General features: G+C 47.3%; 1 protein-coding gene across 3 annotated transcripts in view; it reads left to right on the forward strand.

Moving 5' to 3' along the window:
* MYH11 (myosin heavy chain 11) overlaps positions 1–21,217 on the forward strand; it is a 128,563-nt gene that overhangs the window by 50,893 nt on the left and 56,453 nt on the right. The window lies entirely within an intron of this gene.

The raw sequence follows: 21,217 nt of genomic DNA on the forward strand, positions 1-21,217 counted from the left end.
ACAACACATGCAGGGATGACTTGTTTGTTAGGCAAGTTGTGGCTGTCAACATGCAGCCGCGGCGACTCGAACATATTATTCGAGCACGCCGAAAAGACTCTGTTAGCACCCGAGCATGCTCAGATAACACCTTATCCGAGCATGCTCGCTCCTCACTAGTTGTTATCCATACACAACCCCTTTGTTTTGTAGAAGTTCATGACCGGACGTTGTACACTTTTGCATCATTTATCTACCGTAATCTTTCCTTGGGATTGACAATTCTTAGTGTTTGCTGCATGTCTATGATGTGGGATTAATGAACTCTAAGGGAAGAGTCAGATGCCTTATAACTTGGATGAGAATCGCAACGCAGCGCCAGCAAAGTGGATGAGATTTCTGAAATCCTGTGCAAACGCTGCTTAATTTTTTCGTTGCAGATTTGAAATGTTAAAGCATTTTTTTTTTTTTCAAATCTGCTGCGTGACAAGTCTTTCATTGCTTTTGTAGTTATTTTAACTATTCAAAAGAATAGGACAAAAAAAAGTAAAAACATATGAAAAATGCTCACAAAAGTGAAGCAAAACTGTTCATATTTTTATGCATCATTTTTCCTGCCAACGGCCAGGTTTTGGCAGCTGAAAAATCTGCTACATTTACTAAATGGCACAAGATGAATCATGTTCACAATCTATACTTTTCTCATGAAAGATCCCTGTTTATATCTATTCTGGTTTAATGTCACAGCAAATAAGCAAGTTTCTGAGTCTAATATTAGCAAAGTACCATGTTGTTCATAAATCCTATATAATAAAACCTATTTTCCCAGTGGTGCAGAAATAGCCCAGTGTTCTTAAATAATAATGGTCCTGATAATTTTGATCATCTGCCTTTTCTTACTATCGACCCGTGCACGTAAGACATCAGCAGAATCTGACATGTAAGGCCGAGCTCAGAATCTGCAATCTAACATGTAAGGCCGAGCTCAAAATGTGAAATCTACCATGTAAGGCCAAGCTCAGAATGTGAAATCTAACATGTAAGGCAGAGCTCAGCATCTGAAATCTAACATGTAAGGCCAAGCTCAGAATCTGCAATCTAACCTGTAAGGTCGAGCTCAAAATGTGAAATCTACCATGTAAGGCCGAGCTCAGAATGTGAAATTTAACATGTAAGGCCGAACTCAAAATGTCAGACCTAACATGTAAGGCCAAGCTCGGAATCTGCAATCTAACATGTAAGGCCGTGCTCCCAATTTGCAATCTAACATGTACTGTAAGGCCAAGCTCAGAATGTGAAATCTACCATGTAAGGCCAAGCTCAGAATGTGAAATCTAACATGTAAGGCCAAGCTCAGCATCTGCAATATAAGATGTAAGGCAGAGCTCACAATCTGCAATCTAACATGTAAGGCCGAGTTCAGAATCTGTAATCTAACATGTAAGGCCGAGCTCAGCATCTGAAATCTAACATGTAAGGCCGAGCTCAGAATCTGCAATCTAACATGTAAGGCCGAGTTCAAAATGTGAAATCTACCATGTAAGGCCGAGCTCAGAATGTGAAATCTAACATGTAAGGCTGTGCTCAGCATCTGAAATCTAACATGTAAGGCCAAGCTCAGAATCTGCAGTCTAACATGTAAGGTCGAGCTCAAAATGTGAACTCTACCATGTAAGGCCGAGCTCAGAATGTGAAATTTAACATGTAAGGCCGAACTCAGAATGTCAGACCTAACATGTAAGGCCAAGCTCGGAATCTGCAATCTAACATGTAAGGCCGAGCTCCCAATCTGCAATCTAACATGTAAGGCCGAGCTCAGAATGTGAAATCTACCATGTAAGGCCAAGCTCAGAATGTGAAATCTAACATGTAAGGCCGAGCTCAGAATCTGCAATCTAACATGTAAGGCCAAGCTCAGAATCTGCAATCTAACATGTAAGGCCGAGCTCAGAATCTGCAATCTAACATGTAAGGCCGAGCTCAGAATCTGCAATCTAACATGTAAGGCCGAGCTCAGAATCTGCAATCTAACATGTAAGACCGAGCTCCCAATCTGCAATCTAACATGTAAGGCCGAGTTCAGAATCTGCAATCTAACATGTAAGGCCGAGCTCAGCATCTGAAATCTAACATGTAAGGCCGAGCTCAGAATCAAGAATTAAATCCACTTTCCTTTTTTTTAAATTTGTTTTTAGTTTTAATTTGAAAACTGCATCAAATATATACTCAGTGTGTGAGAATGACCCTTAGGGCGCAGACAGATGACTATATTTCTTGTGCGAGGATTGCAACTCACTGCACGGACTGGCCTGACATCTCTCATGACCTGAGCATGACAGCGTGATGTATTTCTTCAATGCATCTGTCATGCTCAGGTCAGGAGAGCCGACGGCCAGTCCGAGGATTGCAATGCCATACTTGTATGAGAAATACAGCTGTCTGTCTGTACCCTTAAAGTTTATATGGCACAGAACGGTCAGGTCGGCCCCCTGGTCTCTGCCTATATGATGTGTTTAGATCAAATACTGATGCTTGTTATGTTATGAATTACGTTCAGGGTTTGCTGCAGACTTTTTCTCTGTCATGTGAATGGGATTTGGTAACTTATCATTTACTTGCATTGTTCTCTGCTTTATAACTCTGAAGGCTTTCAGAAATATGCTGAGGCCTGGTACATATTGGTTCCCACTCATGACTCCATCTGGAGTCATTGACTATTAAAAGGGAAATGGAGTTCAAAAGATGCAACGTTGGACTCTGTTTGGCCTCCTTTCCAGCAGTGTACATCTTTTTAGTCAGTCACACAGTCTGCTTCATGTGAAGAGAACTTGGCCTTAGATTTGATGTGGTCCAGATTGGGCAGTGCTGCCATTTCTCCCACTTTCATCATAAACATTCACACTTATTTCAATGTGGGAATGGAGACTGCCTTAGGTAACGTTCACACTAGCGTTATGCTAGTGTGCGTCAGGTTAGCGTCGGGCGACGCAGCGGCGACGCACGCGTCATGCGCCCCTATGTTTAACATGGGGGACGCATGCGTTTTTGTTTGTTGCGTTGTGCGACGCATGCGTCTTTTTTGCCGCAAGCGTCGGACCAAGAAAACGCAACAAGTTGCATTTTTCTTGCGTCCGATTTTCGGCAAAAAACGACGCATGCGTCGCAAAACGCAGCGTTTTTGCGTGCGTTTTGCCGCGTTTTTGCGTGTGTTGTGCGTTGCGTCGCCGACGCAGCGGCGCACAACGCTAGTGTGAACGTAGCCATAGCCAGTCGCCTAAGTCCGATGTGAAAAAAAAAAGGACTGGTCTATTGATCATCCTAAATTCAGCATGGCTGATCCCTCTTTGCCTCTACGTCTGTCTGGATGAAGCCAGCCATGCCCACCAGTGCATACTTTAGGCTGGGCGTAGACGGAGCATGCGGCCAAAATATTGCTCTGTGCTGCTGTTACATCGCTTTCAACCCTTAAGGTACCACAACTGCAAAAAGCAAGTCGCAAAAAATCCAAATAGTTCTGACTCGTCTGTGTCTGTAAGTGTCTGACTTGCTTGTTGCGGTTGTAGCGTGGTGAGGGGTGGTATATACGGGCCATGCACTTGTCTCCAGCACCCAGACACTTTACATGAAAGTGTGGGTCCAGGCTGGGTGTGTGGACTTGGGCTGAGGGCCTTACACACATGCAGGCCACATGTGACTGATGTTGCTGGTTGGCCAGGACCAGATGTTTTACAGTTCAATGAGAGAGACCACCATTCAAAAATAAGCTCTTTACTGAACGACAGTACCCTTGGTAAGGGTAATATACAAGGGATAGAGGGTTCAAAGTCTTATAAACCTCTCCTTTACAACTCAAGGCATTTTCCACACAGTATATTTCCTCTGTAGTATACTCCGTGGCTTTCTTTGCCCACTGTTTCTCACCTCAACACAGCTTTAATGCCACAGTCCTGATTAACAAGTGTCCTTTACTTGTTCTGAGGCTCCGATTCCTCTTTCCACTGCTGGCACCTTGAAACTCCCGCTGGGGACATATTACTAGTACCATGTACTCAGTCCGGTTTAGGCCCGATAACTTCCAGCTTTATAACCTCAGGGTCTCGCGGCTTGACATCCTCTCTTAAGACCTATTTCTGGAAGGTCATTCTGTCTCTTATTCACTCAGAATTCGGATCTTGCTATCCCTTCTCTTCAGTCTCTTCTCTATTAGGGTGAGCCCAGAATGCGCCACTTCTCACCTTGGACCTTTAGGTCCGTTCACTATGCACTCCAGGCCCTATCTGTCTTCGTAACAGGAAACCGTCAATTTGCCTTACATGATCCCCTCCCACCATGGTCTAGTCCCAATTATTAACTCTAACGGTTCCTACGGACAAACTACACGTCATTAACACATTACACTATACTCATTACACAGCACAGTTCACATTACATCACAATAGCACGATTGGTGCTTTCAGGGAAAGGAATGTGACAGCAACCGTCCACCTCCTTACACGGTTACAGTAACTTAGTGGTTGCAGTGCGACCCCATTCACCTTCAGCAGTGGCCCAGAACGATTTATGGCCACTCAACCTTCGCTGTTGCCTAACTCGCCCCAGTCTTGGCAATGTGCACATTGTTACGATTCTCCTGTATTCCCCATGCGGTCAGGCGGTGATGTGACTGCATCTATGTGATTTGCAATATGTGTGCCGACTAGTTTCATCTGTTGCACCGTCACCAGTAACACAGGGGAGTCATAACAGCGTGCTCATTGCGCATTGTCACAATTCAACAGTCTGCAGTCATTTTCATTTCTCCTGATATATCTCTTGTAATAAATGAACTAGAAGTGCAAGAGCAGCTTTTCTGCTTTATGTATTTCCTCTGTTATTCCTCCTGGAAATGTATAAATTCATTATTTAGGTGCTGCCATTCTGTTTATTAACATGTGTCCCGATAATATCAATGACAACTGATGGGAGTGTATCAGACTGTATAGCGATACACTACTTTATTAAGAGGAATGGTATCATCAGCTTTCAATTTACTCATATGGATCGCCCCCCAAGGGCTGTGGGGTACTCGGTACCGGGTCCTTCGGTTCACAGGGGGATGTCACGGTGGCTGACCCGGTCCGTGGCCCTGGGACGTCCGTATAAAAGGGAAAGGTCTTTAAAGGGATAAAGTTTATGTTCATGAAGCCACCTGTGGTATTAGGTCAGGGTGACCGACGCTGCTTTAAGGGGTCCGCTGGGGTGATGTTATGGCAGCTAGATGGTATACCTTCCCACAAGTGAAGTATGTCCCCAGGGCTCCCGATGTGTAGATGGTGGTATGGTGAGAGGTGCAGTGAAGAACGAGGACACAGGTTGCAGTCTCTTTACCTTTACTGAAGACTTCAGCATCCACAGTCCAGGGCACCAGATCACAGGGCAGGCAGAGCCCGGCTGGTTTGGAGGCAAGTCCAGAGTCCCCTTGTCCAGGTGGAAATCAGTAGCCTTCCCTTGCGTTGCAGTGGTGTAGTCCCTTACTTCCTATGGATTCACATAAGGGTCTCGCAGATGCGATATTTCGCTCTCTCTGTCCCCCGTATAGGATAGGACAAAACCCGTATGACTGGTGACTTGAGCCTGTTTATAGGGTCTCTTAGATAACCCGGCTCTGTAGGTGTCACCGTGCCTCCTGGGTGTAGGTGCGGACAGGTAACCTGCAATTAGCTGTCCTGCCGATCTCTGAAATAAGGCGTAGAGGTCCTTACTCCCTCGGTGTTCCGGCTACCGGGATTCTGCGCCTCAGAAGGAGGCAGCTTGAGTGGGGCTGGTCCCCATCTGGTATCCTCTCCTTTGCTTCATCTTCCTTCATGCTCGCTGCAATACAATTCTGCCTTTCAATGTCTCTTTCTGGGAGCTGCAGCTCTTAGGGCTTGCACAGCTCCGTTAACCTTCTGTCCTCCTCAGACTCCGGTCTGGAACTAACTGAGCTGAGCTCAGCCAGTAACTAACTCCTGTCTGGAACTCACTCACTTTCCTTACAGACTACCAGTTATATATTTATATGGGGAGTGACCTAATAAATAGGAGCAGGAGCTCCCCCTGGTGGCCTGGAGTATGAATGTGTTGCATGTTTGTGATACCTGGATGCAGTTATCCTTCCTTGCCTCCAAACGTAGCATCAATCTCCCCGGGAGAAAAGCAATATGATTGCGACGACCAGGACCCTGGGGCGCCACACATACATTTCCAGGAACAATAACAGTGGGATGGCTCAATGCCGAATTCTAAGAATTGATATTTTATGGAAAATGCCAATATTTCCTGCATTAATATGTCAGAAGGGCAGATGGGTGAATCAGTCAGGGATCAGTGAGAATTAATCCCCATTCTCCTAATTTTGCTTGTCCATCACACATAGTGCACAAGTGTCATTGTGTATGGGAGCATTTAGCCAGCAATGCCTGGGAGCCTGGTATGACAGTTAGGAAGATATGAGGCCATATAAGGCCGGAGAGACGGGATTTCTGAGAATGCCAAGAGATAGGCACTTTGAGCCTGGGAGAAAGGAAATGCAATTTGGAGTCACTTTGACCACACTGTAACCTTTCAAGCACTCCATACGTTCCTCTCCATGAAAGAGTTCAGCTTTCCAAAACACAGGCTGCAAGGTACAGCTATGGGGACAGTCTGGAGCGTTCCCACGGGATCGTATCTATATCACACACAGGGATATATGGGACATGTCTGCTCCCCATTACATGTCCCACATGGTTGGCAAGAAACAAAGTCATTGTTAGCTGACAATTACTGACTGTCAGTCTGTCTCCCCTCCAAGGTATTATCAGGATGCCTCGTGCACTTTTTAGTAGTTGTTTCTTTTTGTAGTAGTGCCCTTAGCAAGGCAGGTATTGCACCCTTTAGCCCATTAATAATGCCCCTTTAAGACAAATAATGGCCCTGTAAATGGAATCTGTCACCAGGTTTTTGCCACCTCATCTGAGAGCAGCATAATGTAGAAAAAGAGACCCTGATTCCAACTATGTGTCACTTAGTTTACTGGGTGCAGCAGTTATCGCACAATCAGAGTTTTTAGATGTAGCAGAGCTCATAAAACTGCCCCCGCCCACACCACAGCTTTCTGTGTACATTGTCTATAGACAGTGCGCTGGTAACCATTGGAAGGGGGCGTGGTCGGACCAGGGCTCACATGAGCTGTAGTCCAGGTAGTGATAATTTGATGCTGATAAAACAATCATTGTATTAAAACATCAGCGCACAGCCTAATAAATGACATATCACTGAAGCCTGCTGATAGATTCCATTTAAAACAAATAATGCCCCTGAGCGCCACCCTAGAAAGTTATTAATCTCTCCTTAAAAATAATGATGCCCCCTCCAAAAAGTATTATTACCACCTCTGTGCTTCCTCCCATCCTACAACACTCACACACAAAATTCCAGCTGTATTGGCATCACGTTGATGTACTCCACCTCTACAAATGTTATGCTCAGATCAATTGGCCTCCACCCCCAACTCCCACATGCCATAGCCATTATGGCCAGATGATTTTTTGTACAGTTTTTTTTTAAAGAGTGATTCCTCTAGTTATGTAATTTCTTTGCAAATGTAACATGCACTTTCCCTAGAAAATAAAAAAAACATTCATTATATAATGGGTGTTACTATAGTGGAAGGGTAGCAGCAGTACCTGGCACTAAAGCCTAGGTAAACGAAAAGGGTTCCTTTAGCCCCTGGGCTAGTCCGTGCTGTACTGAGCATGGGTCGGATGTATGTTCTTAGTGTGCAATATTCTTCTTGGTGCGCAGTGGCAGTGCGCTCCCTCACAGGTTCTAATTAGTAGGGTCGAGCCAGTAACAGAGCACATTGTCAGCACGCATTTAAGGAGCGAAAACGGCAAGCGGAGACCAATCCCACCACCAAAGCAGATGTTACTTTAGGGACCAGGACTGGTCTCTGCTCGTCACATTCTCTCCTTTTAAAGCACATTAACAGTGTGTGATGTTATTGGCTCATCCCTTTTAATGAGAGCCAGCGAGGGAGCGCACTGTCACTGTGCATGGAAAAAAATATTGCAAAGTAAGAAGGAAGCTAGTATAGGATGTCCCTGATGACGTTTTGTTTTAGGGTGAGGTCAGAGGCTGCAGCAGTGACCACAGCCTCTGTCCTCTGATGACATCCCGTTTAACTATCCCATGTCATCAAAACAGAAATAGGTAAAAAAGAAATAAAGTAGTTAGATTACAGAGGGTATAGTAAGGATTTTTTTAAATTAAAGCAAATTAGAAAAGCTATTAGATTATTACAAAAAAATAGAGAGACATTTAAGCTATGTTCACACTTGGCGTTTTTGCTGCGCTTTTTAATGAAAATTTTAAGCTGCGTTTTACAGTAACGGTAAATGCTATGAGATTTCTGAAATCTTATGCACACACATTGTTTTTTTTTTTCCTGCCTGAATTGGAAAACTGCTGCGTTTTTGCAAACTGGAGCATGTCACTTCTTTCAGCGGTTTTTCATCCATAGATAGCAGTGAGTAAGTGCAAACAAACACAGCAAAACCGCAGGTATCAGTTTTTGCTGCATTTTTGGTTTAAAAACCTCAGGAAGTTGCATCTTTTTTATGCACTTAACTTAATCAGCATGCACAAGAATCAAACATACCTAATAAAAACGCAGCAAAAACTCAGCAAAACTTGCTATTTGTAAGAAGCTTCTTTACTTGCAAGAGAGAAGAGGGGGGGCTGGAGGAACGGAGTTAAGGAAAGCCCCCCATGACTGCGTTGCCAAGGGAACGCAGGGGAGCAATTTGTAAATATTAAGGCAGGGAAAAGGGATTGGTTCAGGGGATGGGGAGGAGTACAGGGGTGGCCTAGTGGGGGCGGGGGCGGGTCAGGAAAAGTGCGGGAAAGGGGGCCATTACTGGTAGAGCATCTGACCTGAGAAGACGTGACATCTGACCGGAGCAGAAGTGCAGGATGGCCTCAGTAGACGTGATCCTGGGGCAGCTACGTGAGATGGCGAGATCGCGGCGGGGAGGCTGACTGGAGGACCAGCTGGCGTCGTTGCTGGGCAGCCTGGGAGCCCAGGGGACCAGATCCAGGAGGACCCGTCCCCCAGAGCGACTGTCGCCGGAGATCGGAGGGCGCGGCAACCGCCGGCCACGGAGCCCCTCTCGGGACCCTGCGGAGCGTGCGGGCCGGCGATCACCTACTCCTCCCGGCCCGTCCTCCGGCAGGAATCCACTGGCCGGCGTTGCGGGCGCTGGACGGCGGCCGGGAGCAGCGGCTGCGCAGGCCCAGGGAGGAGAGCAGGCCGCACCGGAAGTGCCCGGAGGACTTCCGGTTCGCGGCACCAATATGGCGGCGCCCAGCAGGAGCGGTACCCGGCGAGCAGCGGCGGTGTCTGCGGCGCCGGCGACGTCACCGGCGACGAGGAGCAGGACGCAGGGAGCGGTGGGACAAGCGAGCAGCAGCGGAGTGGCGGCGGGTACCTCGGGGTTTGTATCACCCCGGGGGCCTGGCAGAGGCGGCGCGGCAAGAGGCAGAGCGACGGGCAGGTACACCTCAACCCCGCAGCCTGGCCCAGCACGGCGTGGAAGAATGTCGGCAGCTGCCGGGGCTCGTGGGAGAGCCCGGCAAGAAGACAGGTCCGGAGTCGGGCTGGCGGTGGCCAGGTCCAGGTCACCCAGAAGATCCAGGGAAAGTTCCAACTCACCTGCTCCGGTCCCCCCTGGTGACGTGGAGGCCAGGGGCGCGGGCCTGGAGCAACACAGCGGCGCGGAGGATTCCGGTTCCAGGAGCGACCCGCGGGAGTTCGGTGATCGCACGACTGGCGGGGACACAGCACCCGCGCAGCTTGGTGAGTATGAAAATGAATCTGTTGCGGGGTGGGATAGTGATGCTCGGGTGGGGGATAGTTGGTATGGTGGGGTCAATTTGGCGGGGAGTGGGGGGCCCAGCACCGCGAGGGTCCCGGGGGTCAGAGAGCTTTTGGCGGGTATGTCCTAGATTTTGAGGAGATTGGATGGGGAGGGATAGTGTGCGGTCGTCTCCGTTAGGGGCTTGGTTGCCGGATTCTGGTACGGGTTCGGGAGGGGGAGTCGGATCCGATAGGGCTAGTGGTGTAGAACAGGCGTCATCGGCGGGGGTGTCGGTGTCGGTACAGACGGATAAGGAAAAAGGGGATAGAATCAAGTTGGATGATAGAGCTAAGGGGGAGGTGTATGTGTGTTTTGAGGGGCCGTTGGGTGCTCATTTAAAGAAAGAGGTTAAGGAGAAAATATGGAAGGATGAATATGTTGAGATTTTTTCCTTGTTGCCCCTGGAGAAGTTTAATCTGGATAAGGGTAAGAAAGAGGATAGCAAAAAGGAGGAGGAGGAGAAGAGGCGTTGGCGATTGATACCGCAGACGTTTGCGAACTGGCAACAGGCGTTTTTTATTTTGGCGGGAGTTATAGGCGAGAAGTTTCCGGAGAACTGTACTGGTTTGTTCTGCTATGTCGATGCTATAGGGGAAGCATACAGGGCGTATGGGGGCCAGGCGTGGTTACGCTACGATGATAAAGTGGGAACAAAAAGACATAGGTTTGTGGTTGAAGGTAATGGCCCCGACGAGGTTTGGGCAGTCCTTTCATGGGGGTGGAGGGAGTAGTGGTCAGCAGTCGGGACAAGGAAGTGGAGGTCAGGGGTCACAAGGGGTTAAGGACAAAACAGGGACGTGTTGGCAGTTTATTGATGGCCAATGCAAATATGGCAGCACATGCAAGTTCAAGCATGTCTGTTCCCACTGCGGAGGGGCCTCACATGGAGCGGCCAAGTGTTTTAAGAAAGCGAGGGGTAAACCAGGAGTGGGAGGCGGTCATGGGGGTGACACCGGTGAAGGTTCTAAGGATGGCCCCTTATCTAAGTAGGTATCCGGATAGGGAAAAGGCTAGGTTGCTGTGTGATGGGTTTTCTGAGGGGTTTAGAATTCCTCATCCGGCTCATGCCATTCCCTTTTCTAAAAAGAACCTGAGGTCGGCTAACTTGCAGCCGGATGTGTTATGTAGGCAATCCAGTGACACAGTGTGCCAGCAATCAGAGCACATACAGTGATCTGACAATAACCCAAAAACAATAGAACGAGCTCTGAGACGTGGAATCTCTGTAGACCGCAATACCTGAACCTATCCTAAACACAACTAAAGGCAGCTGTGGATTGCGCCTGTAACTACCTATGCAACTCGGCACAGCCTGAGGAGCTGACTAGCCTGAAGATAGAAAAACAAGCCTGACTTGCCTCAGAGAAATACCCCAAAGGAAAAGGCAGCCCCCCACATATAATGACTGTTAGCAAGATGAAAAGACAAACGTAGGGATGAAATAGATTCAGCAAAGTGAGGCCCGATATTCTAGATAGAGCGAGGATAGCAAAGAGAACTTTGCAGTCTACAAAAAACCCTAAAGCAAAAAACCACGCAAAGGGGGCAAAAAGACCCACCGTGCCGAACTAACGGCACGGCGGTGCACCCTTTGCGTCTCAGAGCTTCCAGCAAAAACGAATAGACAAGCTGGACAGAAAAAGTAGCAACAAAAGCAAAGAAGCACTTATCTAAGCAGAGCAGCAGGCCACAGGAAAGATCCAGAAGCTCAGGTCCAACACTGGAACATTGACAAGGAGCAAGGAAGACAGAATCAGGTGGAGTTAAATAACAAAGCAGCCAACGAGCTCACCAGAACACCTGAGGGAGGAAGCTCAGAAGCTGCAGTACCACTTGTGACCACAGGAGTGAATTCAGCCACAGAATTCACAACAGTACCCCCCCCTTGAGGAGGGGTCACCGAACCCTCACCAGAGCCCCCAGGCCGACCAGGATGAGCCACATGAAAGGCACGAACAAGATCTGGAGCATGGACATCAGAGGCAAAAACCCAGGAATTATCTTCCTGAGCATAACCCTTCCATTTAACCAGATACTGGAGTTTCCGTCTAGAAACACGAGAATCCAAAATTTTCTCCACAATATACTCCAATTCCCCCTCCACCAAAACCGGGGCAGGAGGCTCAACAGATGGAACCATAGGTGCCACGTATCTCCGCAACAACGACCTATGGAATACATTATGTATGGAAAAGGAGTCTGGGAGGGTCAGACGAAAAGACACAGGATTGAGAATCTCAGAAATCCTATACGGACCAATAAAACGAGGTTTAAATTTAGGAGAGGAAACCTTCATAGGAATATGACGAGAAGATAACCAAACCAGATCCCCAACACGAAGTCGGGGACCCACACGGCGTCTGCGATTAGCGAAAAGTTGAGCCTTCTCCTGGGACAAGGCCAAATTGTCCACTACATGAGTCCAGATCTGCTGCAACCTGTCCACCACAGAATCCACACCAGGACAGTCCGAAGACTCAACCTGTCCTGAAGAGAAACGAGGATGGAACCCAGAATTGCAGAAAAATGGAGAGACCAAGGTAGCCGAGCTGGCCCGATTATTAAGGGCGAACTCAGCCAACGGCAAAAAGGACACCCAATCATCCTGGTCAGCAGAAACAAAACATCTCAGATATGTCTCCAAGGTCTGATTGGTTCGTTCGGTCTGGCCATTAGTCTGAGGATGGAAAGCCGAGGAAAAAGACAGGTCAATGCCCATCCTACCACAAAAGGCTCGCCAAAACCTCGAAACAAACTGGGAACCTCTGTCAGAAACAATATTCTCAGGAATGCCATGTAAACGAACCACATGCTGGAAGAACAAAGGCACCAAATCAGAGGAGGAAGGCAATTTAACCAAGGGCACCAGATGGACCATTTTAGAAAAGCGATCACAGACCACCCAAATGACTGACATCTTTTGAGAAACGGGAAGGTCAGAAATAAAATCTATCGAAATATGTGTCCAAGGCCTCTTTGGGACCGGCAAGGGCAAAAGCAACCCACTGGCACGTGAACAGCAGGGCTTAGCCCTAGCACAAATCCCACAGGACTGCACAAAAGTACGTACATCCCGTGACAGAGATGGCCACCAGAAGGATCTAGCCACTAACTCTCTGGTACCAAATATTCCAGGATGACCAGCCAACACCGAACAATGAAGTTCAGAGATAACTTTAGTAGTCCACCTATCAGGGACGAACAGTTTCTCCGCCGGACAACGATCAGGTTTATTCGCCTGAAATTTTTGCAACACTCGCCGCAAATCAGGGGAGATGGCAGACACAATGACTCCTTCCTTGAGGATACTCGCCGGCTCAGATGAACCCGGAGAGTCGGGCACAAAACTCCTAGACAGAGCATCCGCCTTCACATTTTTAGAGCCCGGAAGGTACGAAATCACAAAATCGAAGCGGGCAAAAAATAACGACCAACGGGCCTGTCTAGGATTCAAGCGCTTGGCAGACTCGAGATAAGTAAGGTTCTTATGATCAGTCAATACCACCACGCGATGCTTAGCTCCTTCAAGCCAATGACGCCATTCCTCGAATGCCCACTTCATGGCCAGCAACTCTCGGTTGCCCACATCATAATTACGCTCAGCAGCCGAAAACTTCCTGGAAAAGAAAGCACATGGTTTCAACACTGAGCAACCAGAACCTCTCTGTGACAAAACCGCCCCTGCTCCAATCTCAGAAGCATCAACCTCGACCTGGAACGGAAGAGAAACATCTGGTTGACACAACACAGGGGCAGAACAAAAACGATGCTTCAACTCCTGAAAAGCTTCCACAGCAGCAGAAGACCAATTAACCAAATCAGCACCCTTCTTGGTCAAATCGGTCAATGGTTTGGCAATGCTAGAAAAATTACAGATGAAGCGACGATAAAAATTAGCAAAGCCCAGGAATTTTTGCAGACTTTTCAGAGATGTCGGCTGAGTCCAATCCTGGATGGCTTGGACCTTAACCGGATCCATCTCGATAGTAGAAGGGGAAAAGATGAACCCCAAAAATGAAACTTTCTGCACACCGAAGAGACACTTTGATCCCTTCACAAACAAAGAATTAGCACGCAGGACCTGGAAAACCATTCTGACATGCTTCACATGAGAGTCCCAATCATCTGAGAAGATCAAAATGTCATCCAAGTAAACAATCAGGAATTTATCCAGATACTCACGGAAGATGTCATGCATAAAAGACTGAAACACAGATGGAGCATTGGCAAGTCCGAACGGCATCACTAGATACTCAAAATGACCCTGGGGCGTATTAAATGCAGTTTTCCATTCATCTCCTTGCCTGATTCTCACCAGATTATACGCACCACGAAGATCTATCTTAGTGAACCAACTAGCCCCCTTAATCCGAGCAAACAAGTCAGATAACAATGGCAAGGGATACTGAAATTTAACAGTGATCTTATTAAGAAGGCGGTAATCAATACATGGTCTCAGCGAACCATCCTTCTTGGCTACAAAGAAGAACCCTGCTCCCAGTGGTGATGACGATGGGCGAATATGTCCCTTCTCCAGGGATTCCTTCACATAACTGCGCATAGCGGCGTGTTCGGGCACGGATAAATTAAATAATCGACCTTTAGGGAATTTACTACCAGGAATCAAATTGATAGCACAATCACAATCCCTATGCGGAGGTAGGGCATCGGACTTGGGCTCTTCAAATACATCCTGATAATCAGACAAGAACTCTGGGACCTCAGAAGGAGTGGATGACGAAATAGACAAAAATGGAACATCACCATGTACCCCCTGACAACCCCAGCTGGATACCGACATAGAGTTCCAATCCAATACTGGATTATGGGTTTGCAGCCATGGCAACCCCAACACGACCACATCATGCAGATTATGTAGCACCAGAAAGCGAATAACTTCCTGATGTGCAGGAGCCATGCACATGGTCAGCTGGGTCCAGTACTGAGGTTTATTCTTGGCCAAAGGTGTAGCATCAATTCCTCTCAACGGAATAGGACACCGCAAAGGCTCCAAGAAAAACCCACAACGTTTAGCATAATCCAAATCCATCAGATTCAGGGCAGCGCCTGAATCCACAATCGCCATGACAGAATACGATGACAAAGAGCATATCAAGGTAATGGACAGAAGGAATTTGGATTGTACAGTACCAATGACGGCAGACCTATCGAACTGCTTAGTGCGCTTAGGACAATCAGAAATAGCATGAGTGGAATCACCACAGTAGAAACACAGACCATTCAGACGTCTGTGTTCTTGCCGTTCAACTCTGGTCATAGTCCTATCACACTGCATAGGCTCAGGTTTAATTTTAGACAATACCGCCAAATGGTGCACAGATTTACGCTCGCGCAAGCGTCGACCGATCTGAATGGCCAAAGACATAGACTCATTCAAACCAGCAGGCATAGGAAAACCCACCATGACATCCTTAAGAGCCTCAGAGAGACCCTTTCTGAACAAAGCTGCCAGCGCAGATTCATTCCACAGAGTGAGTACTGACCACTTCCTAAATTTCTGACAATATACTTCTATATCATCCTGACCCTGGCACAAAGCCAGCAAATTTTTCTCAGCCTGATCCACTGAATTAGGCTCATCGTAAAGCAATCCGAGCGCCAGGAAAAACGCATTGACATTACTCAATGCAGGGTCTCCTGGCGCAAGAGAAAATGCCCAGTCCTGAGGGTCGCCGCGCAAAAAAGAAATAATAATCAAAACCTGTTGAATAGGATTGCCAGAAGAATGAGGTTTCAAGGCCAGAAATAGCTTACAATTATTTTTGAAATTAAGAAACTTAGTTCTATCACCAAAAAACAAATCAGGAATAGGAATTCTTGGTTCTAACATAGATTTCTGTTCAATAGTATCTTGAATCCTTTGTACATTTGTAACGAGATTATCCATTGAAGAGCACAGACCCTGAATATCCATGTCCACACCTGTGTCCTGAAACACCCAAATGTCTAGGGGAAAAAAAAGACTGAACACAGAGCTGAGAAAAAAAAATGATGTCAGAACTTCTTTTTTCCCTCTATTGAGAATCATTAGGTTGGCTCCTTGTACTGTTATGTAGGCAATCCAGTGACACAGTGTGCCAGCAATCAGAGCACATACAGTGATCTGACAATAACCCAAAAACAATAGAACGAGCTCTGAGACGTGGAATCTCTGTAGACCGCAATACCTAAACCTATCCTAAACACAACTAAAGGCAGCTGTGGATTGCGCCTGTAACTACCTATGCAACTCGGCACAGCCTGAGGAGCTGACTAGCCTGAAGATAGAAAAACAAGCCTGACTTGCCTCAGAGAAATACCCCAAAGGAAAAGGCAGCCCCCCACATATAATGACTGTTAGCAAGATGAAAAGACAAACGTAGGGATGAAATAGATTCAGCAAAGTGAGGCCCGATATTCTAGATAGAGCGAGGATAGCAAAGAGAACTTTGCAGTCTACAAAAAACCCTAAAGCAAAAAACCACGCAAAGGGGGCAAAAAGACCCACCGTGCCGAACTAACGGCACGGCGGTGCACCCTTTGCGTCTCAGAGCTTCCAGCAAAAACGAATAGACAAGCTGGACAGAAAAAGTAGCAACAAAAGCAAAGAAGCACTTATCTAAGCAGAGCAGCAGGCCACAGGAAAGATCCAGAAGCTCAGGTCCAACACTGGAACATTGACAAGGAGCAAGGAAGACAGAATCAGGTGGAGTTAAATAACAAAGCAGCCAACGAGCTCACCAGAACACCTGAGGGAGGAAGCTCAGAAGCTGCAGTACCACTTGTGACCACAGGAGTGAATTCAGCCACAGAATTCACAACACGGATGTGGTTACGGCAAAATTGGCAAAGGAGGTTGAGCTGGGGCGCATGGCGGGGCCGTTTAGTGATTTACCTGTAAAGGGGGTGGTTGTGTCACCGCTTGGGGTGGTCCCTAAAAAAGAGCCCAACAAGTTTCGCCTTATTCAGCATCTGTTTTATCCGAAGGGCCAGTCAGTTAATGACAGGATAGCGGATGATCTCTGCTCTGTGGTTTATACCTCTTTTGATACTGCCGTGCAATGGGTGCGTAGGAATGGCACAGGCGCGTTAATGGCTAAGACAGATGTTGAGTCGGCTTTTCGTCTGCTTCCGGTTCACCCCGATAGTATCCCGCTGTTGGGATGTTTTTGGAATGGGGGGTTCTATTTGGAAAGGTGTTTGCCGATGGGTTGTTCGATTTCCTGCTCGCTGTTTGAAGCCTTCAGTACTTTTCTGGAGTGGGTCGTTCGTGATGTTTCTCAGGTTCCGTCGGTTATTCATTACTTAGACGATTTTTTGTTTGTTGGCCCACCGGATTCTTTGTTGTGTGGCAATTTGTTGGCTACGATGGAGTGGGTAGCAGGTCAGTTTGGGGTGCCCTTGGCGCGTGATAAAACGGAGGGACCTGTTACGGTGTTGAGTTTTTTAGGAATTCTCATAGATTCAGACAAGATGGAGTGTCGCTTGCCTGAGGAGAAGCTGTTGGCCTTAAGGCAAGAGGTAATGAGATGCGAGAAGCTGCGCAAGGTGACGTTGAAAGAGCTTCAGTCACTGTTGGGGCGGTTAAACTTTGCGTGCCGGATCATGCCGATGGGCAGGATATTTTGTAGGAGATTGTCGAGAGCTACGGCCGGAGTGCGGTCTGCGCATCATTTCGTACACTTGAAAAGAGAGCACAGGGAGGATTTGGTGGTTTGGAGGCGTTTTTTGGACAACTATAATGGCAAGGCCCTGATTAAACAGGAGGATTTGAACGATTTTGATTGTGAAATTTTTACGGACGCGGCTGGTAGTGTTGGATACGGGGCTTATTGTGCTGGAAAGTGGAGCGTTGGGGGATGGCCGGATTGGTGGCGTGAAGCGGGGTTTACAAAAAATTTGGCGTTGTTGGAGCTGTTTCCAATTGTGGTTTCGGTGTTCATTTGGGGCAGTACTTTTCAGGATAGGCGGATACGTTTCCATTGCGATAATTCGAGTGTGGTGTCGGTGATCAATAGTCTGTCATCTTCATCCCCTCCGGTGATTAAATTGGTTCGGGAGTTAGTTTTGCGGTGCTTGGAGTTGAATACATGGATTTCAGCTGTACATGTTCCCGGTGTGCAAAACTCTATAGCCGATGCTCTGTCTCGTTTGCAGTGGGAGCGTTTCCGGGAGTTGGCTCCAGAAGCGGAAGATGCAGGAACGACATGCCCTTCTCATTTGTGGCAGATTGTTGCGGACGAGGAGGACGGCTGATACAGTCGTCAGTGTCGGGAAGGACGTGGTCAGGTTATGAGGCGTCATGGCATTTGTGGGAAGGGTGGTTGGAACAGTTGGGTTCAGTCGAATCGGATGGTGATAGGGTGATGGCGTTGTTGCTTTTAATTGGTTCGGCGGAGGAATGGGGTTGGTCCGTATCAAAATTGAATAAATTTATAGCTGGTGCTGCTTTTGGTTTTAAGCTTCAGGGTTCCGTTGATGTTACTAAGGAATTTCTGATTCGGCAGGCATTAAAAGGTTTTAGGAGGGGTTTTTCAACGTGCGATACTCGGCGGCCTATATCTTTCGGGATGTTGGAGCGTTTGGGGGTAGCTTTGGGGGAGGTTTGTAGTTCTGATTACGAGGCTGTGCGGTTTCGACTGGCTTTTTCGCTAGCCTTTTTTGGGGCTTTGAGAATAGGGGAGCTGGTTTCCCCTAGCAGGTTCACAGCTGGGGGTTTGTTGGAGGGGGATACTGAATTTTGGTCAGGTGGGGTTGCTTTCTGGATTCGGCGGTCGAAGACTGATCAGTTGGGGAAAGGAAGGCGTGTGGTTTTAGGAAAAGTGATTGGGGGGGGCGATGTGCCCTCATAGGTGTTTGGAAGATTATTGGGGTTGGGATCCGGATAGGTCGGGCCCACTTTTGCGGCACCGTCAGGGCGAATTTTTATCGCGGTTTCAGTTTACGGCTGTTCTGAGACAAGCGTTGGCAATTTTGGGCCTGGATCCGTCGTTATTTGGGACGCATTCCTTTCGAATTGGGCCACATCTGAGGCTGCTGGCTTGGGGCTGGGTCCGGAGGTTATTCGGCGTATTGGTAGGTGGTCGTCGAATCGTTATTTATCTTATGTGCGTAATTGATTTGTTATTTGTTTAGTGGGGGTATTAATCATTATTGTATTTTGCAGGACGGACCCCACTTCTGGCGTGGATTTTCGGACATTCTTTCGTGCATTGGGGGGGGGATTCGTGCAGATGTTAGACACGATGGTAGGCAATTGGGATTTCAGAGGGAGGCGGTGGTGGTCCGTTGGTTGGGTTTTCGGGGCATGTCGTGGCGCGGGTTTTTGACCGAATTTTCCCGATCGGTTAGTTTGGATCGTTCTCCGGATATTGTTGTTGTGCATTTGGGTGGTAATGATTTGGGGTCCAAAACGGTGAGGGAATTAATTTGAGATATACGGTATGATTTTTTGCGATTGTGGGTATCCTTTCCAGGGATGGTTACGGTGTGGTCCGACATTGTGCCCAGAAAAACGTGGAGGGCAGCACGCTCTATGAGGGGTATCAATAGGGCCCGGGTAAAGTTAAATAGGGCTGTGGCGAGTTTTGTTTCTCGTAATGGGGGGATGGCGGTTCGCCATTTTGAGTTGGAAGCTGGTGTGGGAAATTACTGGAGGAGTGATGGCGTTCATTTGAACGATATCGGTTTGGATTTGTGGATGTTGGCAATACAAGAAGGGGTGGAGAGGGCCATGGCGGTGGTGGGGCACTCGCGAGCCTGAGGTGTTCAGTGCTGCTCGTGGTTGGCGGGGGGCGGGGTTCTTGGAGTTGGTTTCATGGGGCTGATCTGGCTTTGGTTTACTGGCTCTGGACGGGGAGTTGACCTCGGGAGCTTTGGGGTTGGTTTGCCCGGTAAACGGGTTACATGGTGCCCTCGAGCTGGTGGTTACGGCTGAGGGTAAAGAAGGGGTTTTTCCATGTTGGTTTTGGGCTTTGCCTATTAGGTGCCAGATTTATTAGCTCCAAGAACCCTCCCCTCAAGTTTATATAAATGTATAAATGGTTGTTATGTTTGTTATTTAATAAAATGGCCGCTGTGGCCAAATTATCCAAAAGAAATTAATTGTTGTGTTTTATTTAAGGGGGCATTAATTAGTCCTGGCAAGGGGGTACAAGGATCAACGTGGTAAGAGAGGTATGGTAGCTCGGAGGTCCCATTTTGGAATACGCAGTCATGGTTTTGCCTACAGAAAAAAAAAACGCAGCAAAAACGCAACATGTGAACATAGCCTCATGATACCATTATGACTCCAAGCGAAGCTACCGAATACCCTAATTATCTTCATACAAAAGTGAGCCACAATAAACCCTAATAATCCTTTACATGATCTAAATTATGAAAATTCTGACAATATTGGTAATTACATTTTTACATTTTTTAACCACTTAATTAAATGACTAGTTAACCTGATTTATAATATGGATTTGCAGTGATTTTTTTTTTGCCTTACTCTTGGTTTGAAGTTCATAAAAGAGAAAAAAAATTAGATTGAAGTTCAACTAAAATAAATTCAGGAGCCATATGAATCTGCTCCTGACCCCCTGCCATAAGTGTGTATACAACGTTTAGGATAATTGTATACATTCATTCACTACTGAAAGTGAGTTAAACAAACCGTAACTCTGATCTAAGTATAACAAAGGCATAGGATCACCGCCCGTGCTCGCACCTTATATAGAGATCTCAGGCTTTCTTTACAGGAGATCATTTTTGGATTTATTGTAGGATGAAAACATAGTTATGTGCTCTCAGAGACTTCCCTTGGAAGCTTCTAGCTTATGTGCCAACGTTTGGGGGCTCCTATACTCTTGTGCCTAAGGCTAGGGTCACACTGCGTTATGGCGGTACGTTTAACGGACTATGTTACACCGCGGCATAACGCGGTGTAACGTAGTCCGTTAACGCCGCCATTACTGTCTATGGCGAACGCATCGCTAGCGCACGCCCACATTGGGCGTGCGCTAGCGATGTGCCGTCATTTGAGTGACGGACCACGAATGCTGCTTGCAGCGTTCTCGGTCCGTTCCTCGCTAGTGCAGATCGGGGATCTGTGCTAGCAGGATCGGCTAAACGCGATCCCTTTTGGGACATTGCGTTAGCGCAGTCCGTAGCGCTATGCACTAAACGGACTGCCCTAACACAATGTGACCCTAGCCTAAAGCTAACATCTTGCCATACCCATGCCCTTTTTCAAGTGATGCTCCTCCACGCCTCATCCCCTGATCTACAAATTGTGCTTTTTTAATGTTTATTGTCCATCAAATAATGGGGCATCCTCG

The sequence above is a fragment of the Ranitomeya imitator genome, chromosome 7 (genome assembly GCF_032444005.1).
Source record: "Ranitomeya imitator isolate aRanImi1 chromosome 7, aRanImi1.pri, whole genome shotgun sequence".
Classification (NCBI taxonomy): domain Eukaryota; kingdom Metazoa; phylum Chordata; class Amphibia; order Anura; family Dendrobatidae; genus Ranitomeya; species Ranitomeya imitator.